At 35.1% G+C, this 23,882-nt stretch overlaps 1 protein-coding gene and 1 non-coding gene across 4 annotated transcripts in view; both read left to right on the top strand.

Annotated features, from left to right (window-relative positions):
• Positions 1 to 23,882, top strand: part of CCDC178 (coiled-coil domain containing 178) — a 146,329-nt gene that overhangs the window by 14,291 nt on the left and 108,156 nt on the right. Inside the window, exon 4 of one of the 3 annotated variants that reach the window (XR_005563706.1) lies at positions 11,419 to 11,611. The exons of the other annotated variants lie outside the window; for them this stretch is intronic. The gene's annotated coding sequence lies outside the window, so the exon portion shown is untranslated. Of the gene's footprint in view, positions 1 to 11,418; positions 11,612 to 23,882 lie in introns of those variants that run through there. 3 annotated transcript variants of the gene reach the window in all.
• On the top strand, positions 9,384 to 9,454 carry TRNAG-CCC. The gene has a single exon. It is a non-coding gene; the product is annotated as a tRNA-Gly (tRNA).

Genomic DNA, 23,882 nt, shown 5'->3' with positions numbered 1-23,882 from the left:
AACATATTAATCTCATTTTTTTTTCTAATGTTTACATCCCATTTCTTAATTTGGAACTTTAAAATGTACTTAATTTCTCTGATCTTCTACTTCTTTTTGAGTTTGGACACTAAATGGTATGTACTCTTTTGTTACCCATTTACTTAATTTGCATTGAAATTTTTCTTAAGTTTTTAAATTTGATTTGGCCTTGCCTATTGTAATCACATTATATGCAGAATTTTAGTTTAACTACTTGTTGCTCTTTCACATAATTAGTAAATATATCAAAGCACAGATATGGGACTTTGAGATACCATGCTGTTGACCTATTCTTTCAATGAAAATTGATCATTTAATCTTACTTCTGCATTTTCATTGATATTAGAATTTTTCATCTTGCCTTCTGACTATTTCACTTTTTAAAAGTTTTTTGTGCAAGATTTTTTCAGTTCCCTGTAGAATTCTGTCACTGTATCACAGCTGTCAGCTTGCTTAGCAGTTATAGGGCAATGTGAGCAGTTTTTCTGTTTTGTTTTGGTAGTCTTGGTGCAAATCAAGGCTCTAGAGATTGTTTCATGTGCAAGAAAGAAAGTGTGGTATTTTCCTGTAACAAGCCTTTGTTCTGAGGTGCATTAAAATTTCTTTGTTCTTTTGTTCTTTTGAAAGAAGTCATAATGTAAGTAAAATACTCATGATAATGGCAATAGGTAAATAATACCAGAAATTAATCATCTATACTGACAGAAATATACCATGTATATTTTCTGTTTCACCTAGTTATGTGATTTCCTATTCATACCCCATGAGAGTGATGTAGACTGCATCTTGCAACCTATTTTGTGTGACTGTGAATTTAACTAAAAGTGCTAATGACAAGGATGTTTTTAGGAGTATCAGCATTTTGGGCAAAAACTAGAAAACTGTTCTTTTTATACCTCGGTGAAAAAAATTTTTTTTCTTTTTTCTTACTATATCTGTTAATTTTTTTTTCCAGTTATTTGCTAGACTGGTAGTTAAAGCCATGCTTGCATTACAGAGAAAGTAGTCCTTTCAGATGCCATCTGAGGAGGACTAGAATAACATGTGGTATCGATAGGTGTGAGAAAGACAGATTTGTGGCTGCACAGACTTGAAAGACTGTTCTGCAGTTCATACTCTTTTCTTTATGTTCAGTGCCATCACTGAGAAAATGATGAAGATTGCACAAAACTGAAAATACTGAGGCTGTTGTACATCATATGGCACAGGCTGTTGCTTTTACACATACACATTGTGGCTGATAGTGCTGTAATTTTTCATGAGAAAACTACAACTCAGAAAGTTGCTAAAAATATATTCTCTGACACTTCACAAGGTAAGTCTTTACTTCACTAGATGAAACCTTGGAAGCAAGTTAAGGAAGAAGGTCTATAAAATAATCTTGTAGAAATGGCTCTTGCATTAGTGATGAAGGCTTTTCATTTTTGTTTTCTGTTTTCTGAACTGCATCTAAGTATGCAACACTTCAGGATTTTTTGGGTTGTAATGCAATAGATGTCTGTAAAACTCAACTACTGTTGGTCTTAGTTCTGCTGTGGTGGATTTATTTTGCCATTTAAAGCACACTTTTACATATGTTATTGACCAGAATCATTCTCTAGGGAGCATGCAGGGAAGGTTTTCTCTGCCTGCTGAAACAATAATAAAAATAAGGTACAAACACCAGCAGCCATTTAAAAATTTTAACCCAATATCTTCTATTTATTTTGCCTTTTGTCAAATCAATTCCCACACACAGACATAACAAAAGCCCTCTTTTCAACCTATAATAAGGCCTAAATGTGTGCACGTGGGAGTGCTTTCCTGAGGTTATTATTATCTTGTTCTATAATTATGGCAAGTTTTCCTTCTTACAGTGCTGTTAAATCTGCTATTTAGAGTGAAAGTCCTTGTCCCCTCTTTTGACACTGCCTACAAGTTCCTTTTAACATGAAAAATCGATGTAGGTAAAAAATTTACTTCACAAATGACATTTGTCCACAAAATTACAGTGAAGTGGGTTGATTAAATGAAGATAGTTCTGAAGTAGATACAACCACTAGTTGACTCTTAGTTTGTTTCGTAAACATATGAGATATGAAACAAAGCCTTGTGTTTAGCTACACCAATACCTGCACAGAGATCCAACATTGGCAGGCTGTTTAAGTGCAAGTGAACTGGTAGCATGAGTAGTTTTGATATCTGGCTGAAATTGGGTGAACCTGCCAGGGTAGATATTTTGAAATTCTCTCATGCTTACCTGTTCAAGAAATGTAATAGAGAATCAAAATAAATCTTTACTAATTCAGATCTGATTTACATTTTCCTTTATGGAAAGGGACTACCTTGGAATATTTCCAAATAGATGGATTCACTTTGTGTGTATTTCTATTAGGAATGAGTTAAAGCATTCTGAATTTATTTGGACCGAATACTGTATGAAGTTAAAAGAAACAGAGGTGAAGATTATAAAGGATGAAAAACACCTTGAGGAGTTAGTGAAGCAAAAAGCAGAAATCCAGGAAGATGCAAAATGTTGGAACAGCAAAGTGAGTCTTGAATATTTATAAACAAGCAAGTAAATGAGTATCTTTTATTGAAAAGTACATGAATGCCTGAATATTTTGTATCTTTAAGAGTTAAGGTCCTCTGTAAAAGTAAAAATACAAATATGAATTTAAAAATAAGAAGTAATAGATTCTATAGAACTCTCTTGTTCATTATTTTGTTTTAGTATTATTTTTCAACTTTAATTATTAAAAATATCATAAACATCTTACATTCCTGTAAGTGACTTGGATATTTTTAGTCATCGGATGCATATCTGCTTAATATTGCTTATCTTCTAAAATCATCTGGAAGAAAGTGTGCATTTAGTGGGACAGTGTAAGTGTCCTCTGGAATTATCAGATTTTTTGACCTGAGATGGCATGTGATACACTTTTACAGCATGCATAGTGATACCCTATTTTACTTAAAATTCCTGTGTTTTCTGCTATATTTGTTTAGACTTCACTTTGAAATTTTGTACTTTGCAGTCTAAAATCTGGAGTTCCTCACACTGCCTGACTGATTTTCAGTTAATTGACAGCTCCATATGTGGAACCAATAGAAAATGCCTAGAACAGGATTTAGATGGCCACAACAAAACCTGCTATTTTTTCTATATTTATGTATATGTAAACTAGTGTAAATAAAATACGAAAGCCTTCCTCTTTTATATGACCAGTACCATTGTGGCTTGTGCATCTAGATAGCTGCATCTTGCCAAGGCTCCAGTGGAATCCAGAATACAGATGGAGGATTTCTGAGAAGCTGAATGTACCAAACAAGCCCAGATCTTAATTAAAAAAAAAAACACCACGTCAATCCCTTTCAAAAGTAAAGATACAGCCATATTAGAGCCACCAATGGGCATGTTCTTGCCATTTTTTTCCAGCTCTGTATTACAGTTTTCTTCCTGTTACTGATGCCAGCAATTGCTACCAACTGATACACAGAACACAATTAAATTTAAACAGAACCAATACTTATTAGTGAACCTTTTTTTCCCTTTTATTTTTCTTTTTTCATATGTTTCCAGCTGAGTTTGATGACCTGATATACATCAACATGTACTAACTGGGTATTAAGACCAACGCAAGAGAAAGAGAGACATGCACAACAGGGATAATGGAACTGCTCCATTAGGTGACCGCCTTAGTTTATGCTAAAGGTGAACCACAGTTAAGTTTAGCATAAAGCTGATTTGCCATTGTCAATTTTCTTCAAAAACATAGCTAAACCAATGAACTGAGTAAATATTTATAAATAATAGTGGCATTCAGAAAGCTCAAAGTGATTCTTCTGATCATCATAAAAAAGTTGCTGAGGCAATGGAGTTATTTTAGGAATTGGGAAAATATTGGGTTTATTTATTAGTGACTTTAATGGGGTTTGAATTGGATCCAAATTATAACATGACCACTGTCACAAACAGCAATAAGTTTGAAGATAGAATGAGTGATGTGAACTAATGTTTTTCGGCATTGTTTTTCCTTGCTCTTCTTTCTTGTTTTGATTCATGTTGTTTTTTAAATTTTATATATGACCTATTAGGACTGTTTCAACTTTTGACACTGTAAGGACAACTCTGAGTTTTCTTTTTATCATGTTACTCAGATTTACATTACAAAAGATATCTGTATGCATTAAATCTATTTTCTGTATCTACGTGGGCTTTGCTTTTCAAAGATTAGAAGAAACCCTTCTTATAAAATGGATCTCATACTTAACTATTAATCCTTTATTCTTTTGTCTTCATTAATTACCTGCACAGTGTGACAGTGTTTCAAGTCATTCCTGTCAAAATGTTTGCTCTAAAAACATTGGAAGAGAGAAAAACATTTCTGAATAATGTTTTTCCTATGTACTAGCAATTTAAGAACTGGGACATTTTGCTCATACTTAATCAGTTATGGTCTTCTCTGTAGATGTAGCTAGATTCTCCTTGTCTTTCTCACACTTCTCCTGAAGTGTATTTTGAATCAGAATGATAGAATGGTTTGGGTTGGAAGGCACCTTAAGGATCATCTAGGTCCAGCCCCTTGCCTTGGGCAGGGACACCTTTCACTAGTCCAGGTTGCTCAAAGCCCCATCCAACCTGGCATTGAGCACTGCCAGGGTTGGAGCATTATATTTCTTAGAGTATTTTGCATATTGAGAGCTTTAGTAATTTGCCTTTTTATCTCCTTCTTCTAGACTAGGAAAGGTGCTTCGTTGCAGTTTTTTCTCACAGATCATGTTTTATAATCCCTAACCATTCAAGTTAGGACTCTCAATCCCCAGCCAGTTAGGAAGGTACAGCCATACAAGGACAGTTGGCAGAATCCTGGAGGAGTCCAACAGAGCTGTGGCATTCTGATCAAGATAACAAGACAAAGCCTGTACTGTTTCCCTCCTTATGATGGGACTTAATCACAAATATTCCTATGTAAATCTGTTCTTCATTGTATGCTTGAGGTAACAGTAGGAAACTCCATAACATTTAAAGTACTTGTGTCCCATTTCTGGACTGATCCTCCCACATGTGCTCTCTAAGACCCTTACCAACCTTCATACTGCTAGACAGAACAAAATGTTTGCTGTCTGGGCATATTCCAGTTAGACTCTTATCACTGTGTGAGTGTGAATTGCATAGGTAAGTTTTGCCAGGATAACAATGTTATTTCAACCTCTGCAGAGGAAAGAGAGCTGAGAAATCTGGTCTAGTGGAAGGCGCCCCTTCCTGTGGCAGAGGTGGTTGGAACTAGATGATCTTTAAGGTCCCTTCCAACCCAAATCATTCTATGATTCTATGAATCTCTGCAGGATTCTATGAAGTAAGAGAGATATTGAGATATTAAGGAAAACTTTGGGCTGAGAGAAACTTAAGGTATTCTACTTCTTTAAACCACATAAGTAATGTATGAATTAGCAGGCTGTGAGTGTGTACTTACAAAATATTTTCTAGATAGAATATGTGGATAATAAAATAGCAGCCCAAGGAGATGAGAGTGTAAAAATATTGGATGCTATTTCTGAAATTATAAAAATGTGGAGGAATTAGTACGTTTTTTATTGTTTTTATATAAATGAGGTAAAAATGCTTGCATACTTGAATCTTCTGTGCTGACCTGAAATAATTTCAACTTATGATAAAGGTGTCTTAAAGTTTTAATGTTCATTAGAAATCCACCAGGGAAAGGGATCTACTGAATATAAAGCAAAAGATTCTGAATAATAATGAAGAACTGGAGAGTTTTGAAATGTAAACGTTAAGAACTTGAGGGAGAAATTGAAGAGTTTTTGAAAAAAATCAGAAATAGGTAATGCCTGCAATATAAATTTAGGAACCAAGCTTTATTTTTTCACTGCAAACATACCTATAAAAGTGAACCTTAATTTTATATTCAGTCTGTCTGTAATATTATATTTCCTTAATTTCAAATTGCTTCAGGCTGAAATTTACCATCCAACTTTTCTGATCTTTACTTTAAAAAAACATAGCTAAAATTATGCAAAAGACAAAATACATACAATGAGGAAGATTCTGAAATTTTTTTTTTTTTAACAGAAACCTCAGTCCCAAAAACATTTTGGTAAAAGCTTTTACGATTTTTTTTCATGTATGATATTTATTAATATAAACTCTGAAATACTGTTTTTCTTTATTTTCTTTGAATTCTTGTAAGATACTATACACACATATTTTGTAACTCTTCATTTTATTGAGTCCAAACAGCTACACTTTAAATTATACTGTACATAATATTCTCAGTACTTTTGTAATATAACAGAAAAAACCTCCCATTTTTTAGTTTCTTCTGCCTTTGGACACTAGGTATATGCTGATTTTATATAGCTGACAGGTTATCTTCTTTATCCTCCCAGAAACTTTGGATTTTATTGTCTGGTTTCAGCAAAGTAATCTGAAAAGTTCTTTAAGATAATTAGGTTCTTACAAGTTTTGTAGGAATTGATGATGGAGTCGAATAAATACATCTTGTCAGCATGAAAGCATTCGTTACTAGATCCCAAAAATGACACACAAGAAGTGTTGGAAAAGGGAGGGGATAAAAAGATGAGAGAAAGGAGGAGCTATGTCAATACTTCTTATTAATGATCCAAGTCAGAGCTCATACCTTAACATACCAAAGTAAATCAATGATGGGACACAAATGGATAATAAACCAGGCTTCATTAGTTCTGATGTTGATGGAGCTACTTAAGGGATTATTAGAACATTTTAAAATTAGTGATGGAGCTTTCTAAATTTATTATTTTTAATTTCATTGATATCTTTCTTGAAGGATAAAATTTTTATTTCATCATACCTGTCATAATGGAGAGAGATCTTACCCATTTTGGAAGTATTAACTGAAAAGCTGAAAGAGGAAACTCAGATTTGTAAGAACATATACAGACAAGTGAGAAGAATCGGGATTGAAAGGGGAGTTCTTGGAAAACAGAATTGAGAAACGTTATTACTTGACAGCATCTTGTGCACCAAAACTTTACAGGAATCCTAGAAAGACTGGGCACATTCACAGGAGAAATCCTTAGAGCATTATCTATTTCATACATAATTAGTATTGTTGTGAGTATACCCCGATTATTGTCCTTCTACATGTTCAGGAATTCAAGAAATGCATGTGAAAATTCAGATTCAAGACACAGAGAATGGTTCCTGGTAATGAAGGATTCTAGGAGCTAAATCTATTTATATCTTCAAAGGATGAGCTAAAGCCATCCTTTGAAGAGGAAATATCTTTTCAGACTACCATTTAGTCTAGTCCGAGGAAATAATGAGTTTAGGCTGAACATAGAATTCAATTCAGAAGTATTACCTTTTAAATCTTGCTTTAGTGGAAAAACAGAATTCTTAGTTAGGCTGATACATTCTCAGATTTCTATTTATTGCTTTCTTATGTTAATTTAAGTTAACTCTTGGAAGGATTTTCTGGAATGCTGTTTTATGAGACCCGTAGGCTCTCTCAATTCTACTTTCAAGACCGCTGACTTAGGATGTAACATATTAGACCTTAAAGGAGAAAGCAATTGCTAACCCCTCCTAAAAGTTAGAAGTTGTGTTTATTCCTCTTACGTGTTACCGAGAGGACAAATGAAGAGGGTTGTTTGTAGGTCTTTTTATTTGAAAGTTGCCTTTTATATTTTTGGAGTTCTTGACTGAATAAGAAGTGTTTTAACCAAAGGCTATAATAAATATAGTACAGGGGTCAACACACTGCCTCATGCTAGACTAAGAATTTGAGTACTTGTTTTGATTAACTGTATCCTAACAGGGCCTTGACAGGTTACTTCAATATGACTAAAAAAGAGTGACTGTCCACTTCCTACAAAGCTGCAAAATAGAGAATTGTCTTCTAACATTTCTCCTAGAAAGGTTGGCAGTGTATCTTTCCTTGCATACTTGCATTTAGAACATGCAGTTCATATAAGAAATGCATCTTGTGCTCACCTGAGATTCCAGAGGCATGTGCAGTTTAAATATTCTCATTTCCTGTCCTGTGCTTTTTCTTCATATGAGAGAGAGTGAGAGAGAGAGATCCACATTTTCTGAAATGGATATCATATTTTCCTAGTACGTTTTATAAGTCTTTTGAAGGGGATCCGCTTTTTACATTCAGACGTGTACTTCAAATTATGGTGACAGCATTGATGAGGAAATCATCACACACGCTGATGTTGAGTGCTGTATAGAAGCATCCAGAAATAGGGTTGCCTTTGGGAAAATGGTCATGAATTAATTTTTTTCCAAAACTATTCCAAGACTGATTTTAGAAGGATCTAAAATACAAAGTTTATGCAAATTTGGGTGGGGAAAAAAATTCCAGTTACTGGAATACTCTGGGATTTGTTGTCCATATGAACATTCTCTCCCTATCTGTGTTACCTTTCCTTCATATTACGTTAAACATCTTGAATGAGAGAAGCTGGGGAAAACCAATGCATTTGACCTGATATTAACCTATTTCCCATAAAGACTGTGTATATCTTAGTGATACTGTTAGATCAGAAAATCTCAGATCTGCATGTTATGCACAGTTGCTAAATGTATGAAAGCTTAGGAAAAGAAAAATCAAACACTTAGTATACTTCTCATATGAGGACAGAGTTCCTGAGTAAGCTGCAGAAGCTGTGATAAAACTTTTGACACCTGTACTTAGAGTGTACACATTGCACCAAAGAACTCCTTTCAGCTGCATTGCACTTGCTTTTCTGCTTGGAATATTTATGTTCCTCTTGCATCCTTGCTTGAAGTGTTTTGACTTCTAGAGTCATGGGTAGCCTTGTGTGCGTTAAAACAATTTTGCTGCATGTGAAAGGTATAGGAAATCAGAATGAAACAGTTACTGTTTGGTTCCTTTCATTTCTTTACAGCTTCAGCGCATATCTGCTTACTCTGCACTGTTCAGGTGAAATACTCTCTTGGCTTTGGTGTTTTGAAATTTAAGTCTTTTTATAACCAGAGACATTTTGGAAGGAGTCTCTGAAGCCATTTAATCACTGCTTTCCCAAAAAGAAGATTGACTCTACTTATACACATTTTAAGAAACAAAGAGATGACATTTTTAGGGTTTTCCATGTTGGCTGTTTCAAAACTTCCCTGGGCAAGGTGAATAGTTAATTGTCCAGTGACCTTTTGTCAATATTTTAGGATATGTGTTACGTTCTTCAGGTAATTTATTTCTGGTAGACAATTCTTTTTCCTCCATAGTCCTTGTTTTGACCTGCCTCTGAGGCAGGGTAACTGAGGTTCTTGTTAATAGATCCATTGGGGTAGATTAGAGTGAAATGACACTGAATGACTTCTCATTTGATTATTTGGAGACTGTAGGGAAGCACCAGTGGTGTAGTGGTATCATGCAAGATTCCCATTCTTGCGACCTGGGTTCGATTCCCGGCTGGTGCATGGAAAACCCTCAGCTCCCACCCAGTGCAGTGCCTATACATGTTAGGTGTGGTTCATCAAGATGCATGAAGGCAATGTGTTTTGTTCACTTACTTTGTGCTTTTTGTAACTTGAATTTTGGGAAGGGTAGTTAAGTCACTGTGGGGTTGCACTCTCTTACAGGTGTTTCAAGGACTATTTAAACTGAAAGCCTGTGTATTTAGAAACCAGCATTTCGCATGCACTGAAAGTGAAATGTGCAGTGTGTGTGTGTGTGTGTGTGTGCACGTGCTTGTATGCTTAGTCCTTGACCAGTTAGAAATCTCTGGGTTTTGTAAGGTAAATTATGCTTCCTTTCTATAACTAAGCTAATGACACCTTGTATTAAAGAAGCTGATCTTTGACAGAAATATTTTGATCACTAATTCAGCTAAATAAATGTGTGAAGAGTGCTAATCTGTTGTGGGTTTGTAGACTAAGTATCAGAAATAATGTTGTATATCCTGTGAAGGTCCTTACAATACCATTTAGATTTATCATTCTGATTCAGTAGATAGTCAGTTGTAGTAACAGTTTATTATTCAGTAATCCCATTCTTCTTCAAAGAAACTGTTTGATATATTGAAAGCATAATTATAACAATATTGAAAAATATTAAGTTCTAAGATTATAGAGATTGTATTCTATCAGTCAAAGCAATATCAGTGTTTATATGCAGGTTTTTTGTAGTTGATTCAGATGGGATTTGCTGTGTAATCCAATAGTGTAATTGAGTGGTGTTTTAAGTTCGCATCTATTAAACAGTTCACTTCTGCTGAAAGTTTTGTTTGTAAGTGAATAAACTAAAATGGTTTTATGTGACCTAAGATTTCTGCAAACAGTAAATACTTGTAATTTGAACTCAACTCTATTACTAACCTGTACCACTGTACTGTATGAAGTATCCTGTACAAGGCCATTCATCATACGAAATATGAACTGAGACTCTGTGACAAATTTCAACACTTTAAGGTAAAAGGGCTGTTTTTACCACTTTCTTCTCATCCAATATTGCTAGTTTGATATTATATTCGGGCCCAAAAAAGCTATTTAATGTTCAAATATCATCTCCTTCAAACACAAGAGCAGTCCATTCCAATGACTAGGAAGTCAGGCAAAAATGCTGGGAGGTTTGATTGGATGAATAAGGAGCTCTAGGGAAAACAGATACAAAAAGGAAGCATATAGAAGATGGAAGCAGGGACAGGTAACCTGTGAGAAACACAGAAACATTGTCTTGAGCATACAGTGACGCAGTTAGAAAAGTTGAAGCCCAAATGGAATTGAATCTGGCAACAAGAAGGATTTCTGTTCATGCATAGATCACAAAAGAAAGACTACAGAAAATGTAAGCCCATTGCTGCATGAGGCAGGGAGCCTGTTGGCACAGAACATGGGAAAGGCTGCAGTACTGAATGTCTTCTTTGCTTCAGTCTCTACTGCAAGAGCCAACCTACAGAAATCCCAGGTCCCAGAGACCAAAGGGAAAGGCTGGAGCGAGGAATGCATACCCTTTCTGAAAGAGAATCAGGTCAGGGAATACGCAAACTGGACATACATAAGTCCACGGGCCTTGATAGGGTGCACCCATGAGTGCTGAGGGAACTTGCTGATGTCATAGTGAAGCCCCTATCAATAATCCTTGAGTGACTGAGAGAAGCGGTTGAGGACTGGTGGAAGGCAAATATCATCCTATGTTCAAGAAAGGCAAGAAGGAGGACCCCAGGAACTATAGATGAGTCAGCCTCACCTCAGTCCATGGAGAGGTGATGGAGCAGCTAATCCTGGACAGCATTTTCCAGGCACATTTCACAAGGACAAGAAAGTCATCAGGAGTAGTCAACATGGATTTGCCAAAGCTTCTAGCAGCTTCTCACAGAAGTTCCCAATAATCTTTGGGATTTGGAGTTTGAGAATGTTTGGCACCTGCTTTTGTATTTTCTTAGGTATGTGGCATCTGGGAGATGTTTATGACCTCCTAATACAGAAACCTCCCTCTCCAAGTGCTGATGACATATACACTTCCAAAGTGCAGGTATGGATTGTAAGACAGTTCAGCTTCTTTGTGTATATAGTTATTTTAAACTACCAAAAGAAAACTAAATTAAATCTGGAAAATATTGTTACTTTTTTATAGCATGGTCCATATTTATTTATCTCTCTTGTACCTGAGACTTTGCTGGAATTTTTTTTTTAATATTGTTTCATGATGCTTGAGAAAAAATTTAAAAGCTATGCTACTCTTTAGTGTGATGTTACACTTTCATTGCTGTTGGTCATTAACTTGTTTTCTTAAGCATTGTACAAGGCTTTTTTTCCCCCATAAGAATTTGGAGTGGAATCTTAAAATAGAGGTTCAAGATCAAGAAGGAGTGTGAAAAGTGACTCTGGTAAGTATGACAGTAACAATCTTAGTTCAACTCCAAATTCTTCACTACTTTCTTTCTGCTTCTACCATGAATTAGTTTTGAGTAGCTTGTGATCAGCTCACATAGAAGGGTTATATCTTTTGCCATAATTTAAATACTCATGCAAACACAAAACACTTTATTTGTATCTAGTTATTCACAATAATTTAGTTTGTTTTAGAAGATAAAAAGTCTTTAGTAATAATCCATATATGCAGTGACATTATAATTTGAATTTTTTATATGTTTCTTCAGTTTCTGTAGAAGCTGCAACGAAACCTTTACTATACTTTGTATTGATGCATGCATATACACAATAGGGTAGGCATTTATCTTCTTCTGACGTGAACTGCTAAATTCATATAACCCACTTTGGTGTCCTTTTTTTGATTGTCAAAGGTACCTCTTTTCTTCTGAACTTCAGTGATGTTTTTCAACCATCCTCAGATAAGTGTTGATATTTCTTTAGCTTCTCTGACTGAAATCCCAAGTTTGACATCACCAAATGGAGTGCTCCATCTCTATCCATCCTCTGGCAGATGGATTCCATCAGCTGTCTTCTGCAAGGGCATGGGTAATGGTTATATTAAAATTGTTTTAATAATTAGCAGACCTTAAAGCCTCAAGAAAAACACTGATTGAAAGCTCCAGGACTATTATTGGAAGAAGTCCTTAATTTCTGCATTCAGTATCACTAGCAAGATATAAGCCTTAAAGTGGAGTTGTCAGAATGAAGCTCTGGCTTCTGTCTGAGCAGCAAGTTCCCAGAGACCACTCCTTCTTTCCTCTTGATACCAGAAAATCAAAGTCAATGTGTCTCTCAAAGTTTCCTGGTGTGGTAGATTTCACCCTGGATGGGCATCACATGCCCGCCACAATCACTTTATCACTCCCCTTCTCACCGGGACAGAGGAGAGAAACTATAAGCAAAGGCTTGTGAGTAGAGATAAGGACAGGTAGAGATCACTCAACACTTACTATCATAGGAAAAACAGACTTGACTCAGGGAAATTAATTGAATTTATTACCAATCAAATTAGAGTAGGGTAATAAGAAATAAACCAGAATTTTAAAAGACTTTCCCACCACCCCTCCCTTCTTCTTGAGCTTAACTTATGATTTTTTTCTACTTTCTTCCCCACAGGGGCACAAGGTGATAGGGACTGTGGGATGAACTGAAGCCAACCCTGCAGCCCCCCGCTACCAAAACCTTACCATGCAAACCCAATACACCTGGAAAAATCAGCAGCTGCTGAACTGGCTTTGTACTCAATGTGTTAGTGGTGCCTGCCTACAGAATACAATCAAGTATCAAGATGATTTACAGTTGCTATTCTTGTGCACGTTCTGTGAGGAGATGGAATTCGATGATAATGGCTGTGCAAACCTCAAGCCACACTGGTTGCACATAGATGCGGTAAAAGCATTGCCTTTTCTTAGATAAAACAATACAATTAATTACTTTCTTCTCATCCAAATTCCCTCTAATAACTGGAAAAGATCTCCTGTGGTGTATTATTAGCACACCAGCTTATAATGCATCCTGAGAGCCTTCTCATAGTTGGTAGGTGGGTACCATTGAGATTCATCATCTCTTCATTCTTATAAAGGAGACCTGTGATACCTCTGCAAAAATTATCTCTACTATTAACACCACCACTCTTACCATTATGAAATACAGGACTTTTTTGGCTCTGTTGTTCCTTCCTGCTCATTCTCAAATGAATACTCCCATGCTGTGAGTTTTCTGATGTTCAATTCTGATCCAAAATCATATGGAATCAAAAGAACCAGCCAAAACTAGAGGGAGGCACTGAAGTATTTCACTGTAAGTCCTTGAGTCAGAACCCTCTTTGAGTCCTTTTGCAATGGTCCCAGATAGGAGAGGTTTATTCTGAGAGCTGTCAAAGACTATTTTTCTTTAGAATTAAATGTTGGATTTACTGTGATGAACAGAAGTCCTTCTGAGGTTTTTATTCCTTTTTTTTTTTCCCCAGAGAAAAGTCTGTACCATTTTTATTTGCTTCTGACAATCTCCATTTGCTTTTGTTACAAAATTTGTTTACTTCTGTTCTGTGACCTTGAACTGTGCAAGTGGTCAATAGCAGAATCTAATATCTATATCTCCCATTTCTAAATGGGGCTTACAGGGAAGCTGGAGAGGGACTCTTCATCTGGAACTGTAGTGAGAGGACAAGGGGTACTGGGTACAAACTGAAGGAGTGGAAACACCTAGTGAAAGGTGTCCTTGCCCGTAGCATGAGTGATTGTGATTAGATGATCTTTAAGGTCCCTTCCAACCTCTTAACATTCTGTGATTCTATGATTCTATGGAGATGTCAAGAGCATAGAAGAGTTTGAGAGACAAGTAGCAGATCTAGAACTAAAGATGCATTTAAAGACAGCCATGAGTAAAAGTCTGGACCGCTCACTAGCATTTTTTTTGTCATTATGAAAAAAAAAAGAAAGAGAAAACAGAAGTCAACAGCTCAGAAGAGCAGGATTTTGCAGCTGTGCAGTTGTGCTGTGATACAGCATAAAACACAATATCATTCCAGCCTTATTTTTCACCTTTCTTGCTTTCTGTATTAGAAAAATCTTTCTGTCTGCTTTAACTGTGGTGTTCTATTTTCTTACAAAAGGTAAGCCTGTTTAATATTTTCTTGTTTCCTCTGTAATTCTTACTTACAAGCTAAAGATAGCAACTAATGGATAAGCCCCCAGTAATGGCATGCTGGGGACCTCCTTCATTTCCCTGCTTTATGGATGCTACTGATAATAATGTTTTTCCTTCCTCTCATGGGAGGTCCATTTTCTATAATAAGAAAAAGAAACAGAAGATTTTTGTATTAGAAACAGTCCCCCAATCTACTTGCATCGATTTAATTAAGTACACTTGTCTCTTCCAAGCCTTTTTATTACTTCTGGTACAGCATTCCTGCATTTTTCAGTTCTGTCCTCTATCATCTTGAAAGTATGGCTAAAGAGCCATTTTATTCCAGTTGTATAGTGATGACCTAATAGCCTATTGCCCATGTTTGCAGTTTATACCAGTGGTATTAATCCTCTCTGAGGTTAAATTACAGGAAAAATTTCAGAGAAATAACCTTTTGTCCAGACGTGCTCCAACGGAATACTAACTAAACTTGTCTGACTGAGAAATATTCCTTTTGTTATTAGACCTTTCTCTTTTAGATCTGATGATCTTTTAGATTTTTGAAAGCTTTGCTTATATGGAGTGCTACAGCAGTGGTAATAGAGAGCAGAGGGCATGTATTAGGTGGGCATGCATTGTTCATGGTAACAAGTTGTTTTATGATAGGAAAGATATTTGAAGCCTCCTTCCTGTCCTTTCCCCCTTCCCTCCCCCACCCAAGAAAGTAAGTGTCTTAGGAACCAAAACTGAAAATATAGTAATCAATGTGAAACAAGTGATTATTCTCTAAGCGTCTGAAAGAGGAGGGCATTTTCACTGGACCATATTGCCAGAAAAGAAAAAGCAATATGCCTTTATTTATGTTTCCAAATCAATAGGGAGAAAACTAGCTATTATTTAAGACAGGGAGTTTTCTGTAAGCCATATACTTGTTACAGAACATTCTCACAATCAAGTAAGATCAACATCTATTGAAACTGTTCAGTTTAGATTTTTTCTCTAAGCCCAGATGCAAGAATTGCTGCTGCCTCAGCAAGAGGTTTTTTGTGTTGCAGAATCAGTCTGTAGTAGTTCTGTTATCCAACTACCAGTACATAACTTGTCATAGGTTATCCTCTTCTCAAGGTTTTTAGTGTTACTCTGTTTGAAGGTCTCTTAACACAGTCTGAATGCAGTAATACTTCCCCACTTTTGGAGGAGAGACAGGGGTTGTTGAACAGTTCAATAGTTCAATAATGGATTATGGGTAGTTTATTTTTGATGCAGATTTAATGAGTCAATTTGAAAAATTAAAAGAAAAAAAGATTCTTCTAATAACTAATAGTATTTTCCAAACAAGGCATTCATGGCAGTGAGTAATGTCGTTAGCCCTTCCCCAACTGAAACTAAGTAGAAACAATGTGACAAAGATCACATCATTAGTTTCCTGGAAACCTAGAGAGGTGTGGTATAAGTTATACATCATGGTCTATGCCATGTGTTAAAAGCTTGGAAACAGAGTTTGCACAAGCAGATTTGTGTGCAAATGATATCCAAAAGATATTGGTAACTTCCAGGAAGAACTTTCTCATTGATTACAAGTTTAAATTATTGTTTCAGAATGGAAATATGAATGCCTATTTTGATTGTTTAATATATTTTAAAATAAATTTAAACATTGAATAATATAAATATTATACTATTTATGTAAACACATTTATTAATGTAAAATTTCCCTTACTACATGTGTTAATAATAATTTCTTTCATTTAATATTTGGTGCTCATATTAATGATGCAAATGAAATTTATACAATAGATGGGAATTGTTTTCCTTGAGGTGACAATTAATAATAAAATGAATTAATGAAAATAACAAAAAAGAGATATTGCAATATTTTATTTTCTTCTTCCTCCTGTTGTTAGCTGCCCTTAGCGGTATTTTGCATGAGGTAGTGACAATAGTTAATAAATTATTATTTTGCTCTTTATACACATTCCGTGGAAGCTGTTCCAAATATATATTTTGATTTCAGAACTTTATTTCTAACTTTCTTTGCAGAAAGAAAATAAAGAAGCATGGGGAGCAAAGTAAGAAGTGATTTTTTATTTTTTTTTTTCTGTAAGATGAAAAAGACTATACGAAGTAGCAGAGGTATTTCTGTTTTAAAAGTGCATTTTTTCATTCAAAGCGTAGAGTATAAAAACCTACATTTTTATACATGATGGAAAAATGGGTATGGAAGGGAAAACAAAAGTAAGCTTAAAAATGGTAACTGTTACAGTATTTACTAACACTTTTTTTCTATAAATATAGAACAATAGCTTTTGAATACGAACACATCTATTTATGCATAAATTCTCCAGAAGATACTCCTATGTGGTTCAGATAAGCTAGATAAAGAGCAGAAGCAAACTGAACAACAAGTTGGAAAAAAAAAAAAAGAGGTATTATGCAGCAACAATTAAATGACAGAGAGGTGAATAATTTAATGCTTGTATCGAAGTATGTTTAATGTTGTAATGCTTTTTTGAAGTATGTTTAATCTCAGAGGTTAGGTTGCCATTTCTACACAGTTGCCTTTGAACTATATGCACACATGCACTGTATGTACTATTTTCTCTCTCTTGCTTGAACTAACCTATGAGGCCCATAGCCTTGAGACAGCATAAAGTACAAAGCAGAATGGATATTGGGGTCATTGAGAAGTCCTTTGCTTTCTTCATTTGCTACTCTGGCTCAGATTGCTTGAGGGGCTTTAGAAATGCAAGGGAGAAAATCAATAAAGAACAAAAAAATTTCAGTGTAATAGGAAGTGCCTGCTGATTGCGTGTTTGCTCAGCAGATGGCATCTTCTTGTAAATGATAGCTCATATCTGCTGTATCAGTTACTAAACTGTATAATTCACGAAAGGGAATTACTGAATTTCATTACTGAACACTGTGCTTTGTATAAACATGGTTATAAGCATTAGAAGAAACAACCTTTTTAGAAGAAACAACCATTTTCTTTCTAAGACTCTGTTCATTTTTTATTATTCTTTTACTTGCATATTGTATAAACTTGTTAGATACTACAGGGAAGTCATATAGATTACCAAAAAAGAAGGTTTCATGTTGTTCAGAGCAGCTTTCAGAACCTGCAATTTCTACTGAAAAAACTCCAAGACTTATAAATGACAGAATCTTAAATTAAGCATTGGGAAAATCACTGATTCACTCAGGTTCCTAAATTCGACAGTGAAGATAGAGATTATGCATCTCTTTCTGTTAAAGATTGTGCTCTACCAAATGGCATGTTTACCAATAGATCTTAGAACATGTGGAAATGACTGATGAGTCCATACAGATAACCAGTAATTTAACAATGTTTCTCAGGGCATTTATTTCCTATTTTTTTAATTGTTATTTTTAATGCTGCCTTTCCTAGTAATTGTAAATAACTGTATCTGTTATTTGTTTGAGCAATATTTGAGTTGGTGTTCTGGAGTAGTTATAGTAGAGGACTGTCCTGATTAAGTGGAGTAAATCAATGTACAAACCCTATTTGTAGGGTTCTGAAATGGTTACACTACTTGCATACCTTATATATTTCAGTCTTAGAGACTGATACACCTCTTTTATTGTAGAAATTGAAGCTTTGTAAAAGGCAGGCTTTATAAAAGGGTCTGTTCTTTTTTTAACAATAAGTAATATTTCTAGTTGTGCAGGATTATACTGTATTATTCTGCTAATCATGTTCTATGGTTTTTAAGAAAAAGTTATTTAAAGTTCTATTCAGATATATTAAGGCTCTCCATGATTAAGATATTGGCCTGTTTAAAGCTTGTCCAGCGTGTAGCTTAAATGATGTTATGGAAGAAATGGGTTCCGTTCTGTAGCATTCTTCATACAGGAGTAATATAGAGTCTCCAAATTTCAACTGATCAAGCAATTCACTCAATGCTTCATAGTACATCTATTTGAAGGCAAGATGAATCACAATGTGAAGGCTTCTTTGTCATACCACTGAATTTGAAGTGACTTAGTTTGGTCAGCTGACATTTAAATGTCAAAAGCTAGATACTGAGATAACAGCATATGAATTCTACCTCATAATACAACAGTACTTCTGTTCAGCAGCTAGGAAGAGATTGTTGTTCATGTATTGAACAGCTGAATGACCAAGTGTCAAGGGACTCATTCAGCTTAGGCAGGATACTGGACTGTTATCCACTACAGCAAGCCATAAGGTGCAGATATTCAGTCAATTGATATTTGGATCACGTACTGTAGAGTATCTCACCATTCTTGTTTGTTTATTCTAAAAGCTGATGGCAAATTCTCTGTCTTCTATAATTGGTTCCAGATTGCACTGACTCAATGGCCAGTATTCCATGTGTTTAAAAGCCAGCATTTTCAGGTTTTGTCTGCTTTGGTTAAAAAGTCCTGAAAAAGGTGCAGGAAGTCAAAGAGGCATAATTGTTCTTCATTGACAGTTTTGTTCTAACACAGCTCAAACATGAACCTAACTCTTTCACATAAAACATGTCATGGCTTCTTTGTGTGCATGTTTATATCTGGCCCTGATGTGTTAATCATCTCAGATTTCATTATTTGCAAAGTTTAGGCCAGGACAGGTCATACAGACATCCTGTTTATCATGGGCTATCACATTTTACTAAGCATTCCTGGTACTAAACCTAAAACTTTTCCTCAGAGATTTGACACTCTATATGGGCAGTTCAGTTAGACTGGAATTTGCAATAATTATCATATATTCATTTTCTTTCTAGTGATTCTATGTTCTTCCAAGAAATGGGACATTTTCATCAGATTCTATACAGATACCTATTACACTTTTACAAAGTTCGCAGGTCTTAAAAATCTCACATTCTTCCAATACTTTGCACACCTTCCATGCTAACATCTGTTACAAAAGCTTTGATTGATTGTTTTTTTATAGCTACCTTTTAGGTATACCTCTCAGAAGTAGTCCTTTCATAAGGAAAAAGATCCTTAGGCTATACATAAGGCTACTGCTCCAGAAAAATGGGCGAGTATCTAAAGAAGAAAAATCTAAAATACTGATCTTAAAATACTGTGATGTATTCTTTGCCTAGTGAACTGCGAGGTCTTGAAATTTATATCGTATTTATACATGTGTGCACTTAAATGATATATGTATATATGTGTATATATAAGGATAATCAAAATGTATTTTCCTCCCTCTTAATTTAACCCATTTACATAGCGGCTTACAGCCCATTAGTCTGGGTTACAAAATCTAATGCAGCAAGACCACTTTACAAGTGTCACCCAAATCGAAGACTCCCACCTGTTTATTACTGTTGAACTGCTACAATGCTTTATGTTTACCTTGTTTATTGTAGGGAAGCTGCAGCTTTGTTTACCAGATACTCTTGCTTTTGAAAGTAGAATTTCCTTGTGTCATGAATTTTCACATTTTTTGGGTTCTGTGACCATCGGTCACATTTATTATGAAAAAGACAGCAATTTAACCTCTCTTCCGTAGAGAGTGAAAACACTTTTTAATTTAAAGGTTTTCAGCAGCTTAATGTCAGCATCTCTTCAAGTTGTGTTCTTGCAGCTGAAGAAAGTAGGGAGGAGTTCGGGAGTCATTCTCTGTGCTTTAATCCTCCTCTGTCTGTAGTACAGGACAATTATGTTATGGAAAACTTGACATCTAAAAGAGGACTACTCTCTAGTTAGGCAACAAAATGAAAAACTGCTCTGGGAACGACAAATAAAAATACTGATTTTTCCGTGAAGTAAAATGCTTTAGGTATCTGCCTAAAACAGTATTACATTCTGTAAGCAGTTGGATGGTCTAGCAATAAAAGCTGCCAGTTAAGGCACTGACTCTACATACACTGAAATAAGTAGTTCCAGCCTTGGATGATATGTAAATGTTTTTAGTTTTTGTTGTCATTAATAATGATTTTGCTGTGCAAGCCAGTGCTTATTTGCAAAAATTTTATATGTAGGGGCAAAAATAAAAGGGGCATGTATTTTATGAAGATGATGGCCTACAAATACACATATACCCACATGAAACATAGACAATTGCAAAAACACAAGTACCATAATAAAATTTGTGCATATATAAGAATTGTGCAACAAGTTGGAGAACTGTAACTGGATTTGTGAAGCTGTTCTCTTACAGAAATGCAATTCTGCCATTTGTGCTAATTGTTTAACTGCCCCTTCTGAAAGAAGTTTCCTTTCTTTGGATATACAGTGTCATCAATTGTTGCCCATAATCATGTGCTTAAAATGCAGCATTTGGAAATCTAGTCTTGACTAATTCACATGCTTTTTTAATTCCTAGTTAAGTTGTTAAAAACTATCACACTATGGAAAACCCAAAAAATGAATTTGGGTAATTAAATGAGTTCTGGAACATGAAGCAAATACAAATAGAAAATACAGAAAATGTTTTGCTGATTTGCAGTTAGACCTACCTAATATACAAATTTTAAGGGATAATTAATTACTTTAATAAAAGCAAATTAGTAATTCTACTTTATTACTAAAAATGTTTTTGTTATTTTATGGTATTATTTCTAGGAAATATGCACTTATCAATAATTTGGGAGTATTTTTGTCTTATCATTGCTTAGTAGTTTAAACACACCTGTAGAAGTTATTTATGATAAATCCTCTGTCTACCAAACTGAATTTTGGGTATCGAAACTACTTTCAGAAATCTGATAATACTCATGGTCAGTTGCATCCTTAATTACTGGGGGCTTCCAAGCGCTTTGTGTCTTCTCTGGTTTAAGAAATGTGGACCTAAACTTACTGTGACTGATGATTCCTGAAAATAGTCTCAAAGGGCTCTATTCAACTGATAATGCAGACTGTCTTCTAGGCCATGCAAGCCTTGGAGGGCTGTATATGCTGATTGCACAGCAGGCTTACTCTTCAAGGATAAAGGCGAACCTGCTGTGCAATGTCAAAAGAAAGCAGCTCAGATTGTTGAATTCTACAGGATGACTAAATAGTGAAAAAATTATTCTTACATCATTATACTACAACTCTCTGTGATCTCCTTCACTTCTGTACTGTCGATGTTGAAAGGCCTTTGAGAGATTATTCCATAAAATTCTTGACTTGGGGGAAAAAAAAATCTTTGTAAATTTTTTAGCTCATTATGTGGGACTGGATATGTATTTTCCAAACACTTGATTCAAAGAGAATGATCCAGAGGGACCCAATGTGCAGTGGAACTTTGTGAACTTCAGGAACTGAGGGCATCTTTCCCTTATTGAAAAATCTCCTTCTCATTTTTCATAGCTCTTTAGCCAGTAGTCAGTGGTTTCATATCAGTGACATGTTACGTTCAAGCTCAGAGAAGAAAGGGATAATGCCAACATAAAGTGGCATTGAAAGTTCATTCCAGCAATTCATTGTTTCTCTGTAGTCAAGAAGTCTGTCTCTTCAGAGAGGAGTTTTCTTGTGAATTCTGCAACTTCTAAACTAGTAAAGCAAAGTAAAGAAAACTTGAATGTTTTTTAAGACCTGCTTTTAGAGATCCCATCTAATGGAAAGAACTCTACAGTCAGAAAAAGTCCCCACACCTCCCTCTGACTTTCACATTATGCATCGCAGTGGCTCGTGTTACTTTTTGTCATTCTCTGAATATAGAAGGCACAGCACACAGAAATTTCTCCATTGTGTGACATGCTGAAAACAGGCAGCATGCTTATGCCTTCTGATTGTCAAAGCAGATTGGGAGTTAGGGGGAAAGGAGAGGAAGAGTTTGGTGTTGCTAGTCTTTTTTCATTGCTTACTGCTATTCATTAGTGAGGATTAATGATGACAATATTCAGAAAAAAATTTCTTTCTGGCTAGTCTATTATTCTTCTATTCTTCTATTAATGTTTTTAATTATAGGATATATCACATGGCATTTCATCAATCTATTTCAACAAAGTCTGTTCTACTAGCCATTCCCTTTTATATTTTGTGTTATGCATATAGTTCAATATAAAATATTCTTATTTATTTGAATTGATCTTTCTTCTTTTTATAAAGTTCTGATACCTGCCTGACTTGGTAGAAGAACTGGGAATAACAGATTACCTGTTTTAACATTTAGTCTTGGCTTTTATTTCCTTTTTTTTGGCAGCCTGAACTGGTGGAGAAACTTGAAGTAAATGAGTCCCTACTTTGCTTTCAGTCTTCACTGTAGTTTGATGGGTACTTTGTAGCATCTCTCTCTGAATAACAGCTCCTTGACTTATTATTTCTTACAATTAATGCAATAAAACCACTAAATAATAGTTACTAGAGTGAAATAGAAACACTGTCATGATGGTTTCAAAACAACAGTAGTTGGAGATGAATACTTTTCAACAATAAAATTTACTAACAAACTGAATGCTACTGCAAAATTTAGCCTAACATGCTAATCAAGGGAAAATGGCATACCACAGGTATCCCATCTAGAAATCATCTAATACTAATGACTTTTGAAAAATTGTGTTTGCACTCTTGGAAGACAAAGACATGTCTTCATATCTATAGTTAAGAATGAATATATATAAGAATATATAAGAATGAACCTGAAATACATTTATTCAGTTCTTTTTATCTCAGTGGCATTTGGTGCTAATTAAATTAGATGGAGGATGAGCAAATTCTGAGAATTCAAGGTGTGTGTGAGGAGCATCTTTGCTTATATTAAGCCCCCACCCCTTATATGCATCAGTTGCTGTATGGTGTGTCTACTCCTCCATCAGGAAAGGAAATAAGGGCAGGAAGTAAGATGTGGGATGTACTGAAGATTATGAAGGCTAGAAGAGTGTTTCAGTGAAAAGGAAGTCTACGTTATTTCTGATGGTTCACTAGAGAAGGCCTTAGATGCTTTAATTTTCTTCAAAGAGATTTGTTGTTCTGAAGAGAGTCTCAGAAGAGACTTGTGACCTCTGGAATTTGGAATCAAACATGAAATTCCTAAATACATGTGCTCTACCAAGGATCAGCTAATCACTAGGAAGGATAACAGCTTATTAGTGGTCCCAGCTGTTGCTATCTTGACAGTGTAAATGGCTCCTGAGCTGTCAGCTTTATTGTTATGTGACAGATTTTTCCCTTTCTTAGGCTGTTTGGTTTGTTTTAAAATTTTAAAAAAATAATTTATTTTAATGTTGAAATAACATTTATTTTACATAACGAAGCCTTAAAACTAGAAAAAGTAGGCTTAAACTTGTCTCTTGAGTTTTCTTTTTTGTGTGCACATTGTGATAGGGTCTTTATTAAGCAGCTAACTGTTACATTATCTCCAAGGCTTTAGTTTAGGTTATCTTGCAGAAAATCAGTTAGAAAAGCTTTTTTTCTTTTTTCTTTTTTTTTTTTTTTT

Source organism: Pipra filicauda, unplaced genomic scaffold (genome assembly GCF_003945595.2).
Source record: "Pipra filicauda isolate LSUMZ 115617 unplaced genomic scaffold, ASM394559v2 scaffold240_size1633699_pilon, whole genome shotgun sequence".
NCBI lineage: Eukaryota > Metazoa > Chordata > Aves > Passeriformes > Pipridae > Pipra > Pipra filicauda.
This window is presented reverse-complemented; position numbering and strand designations above follow the sequence as displayed.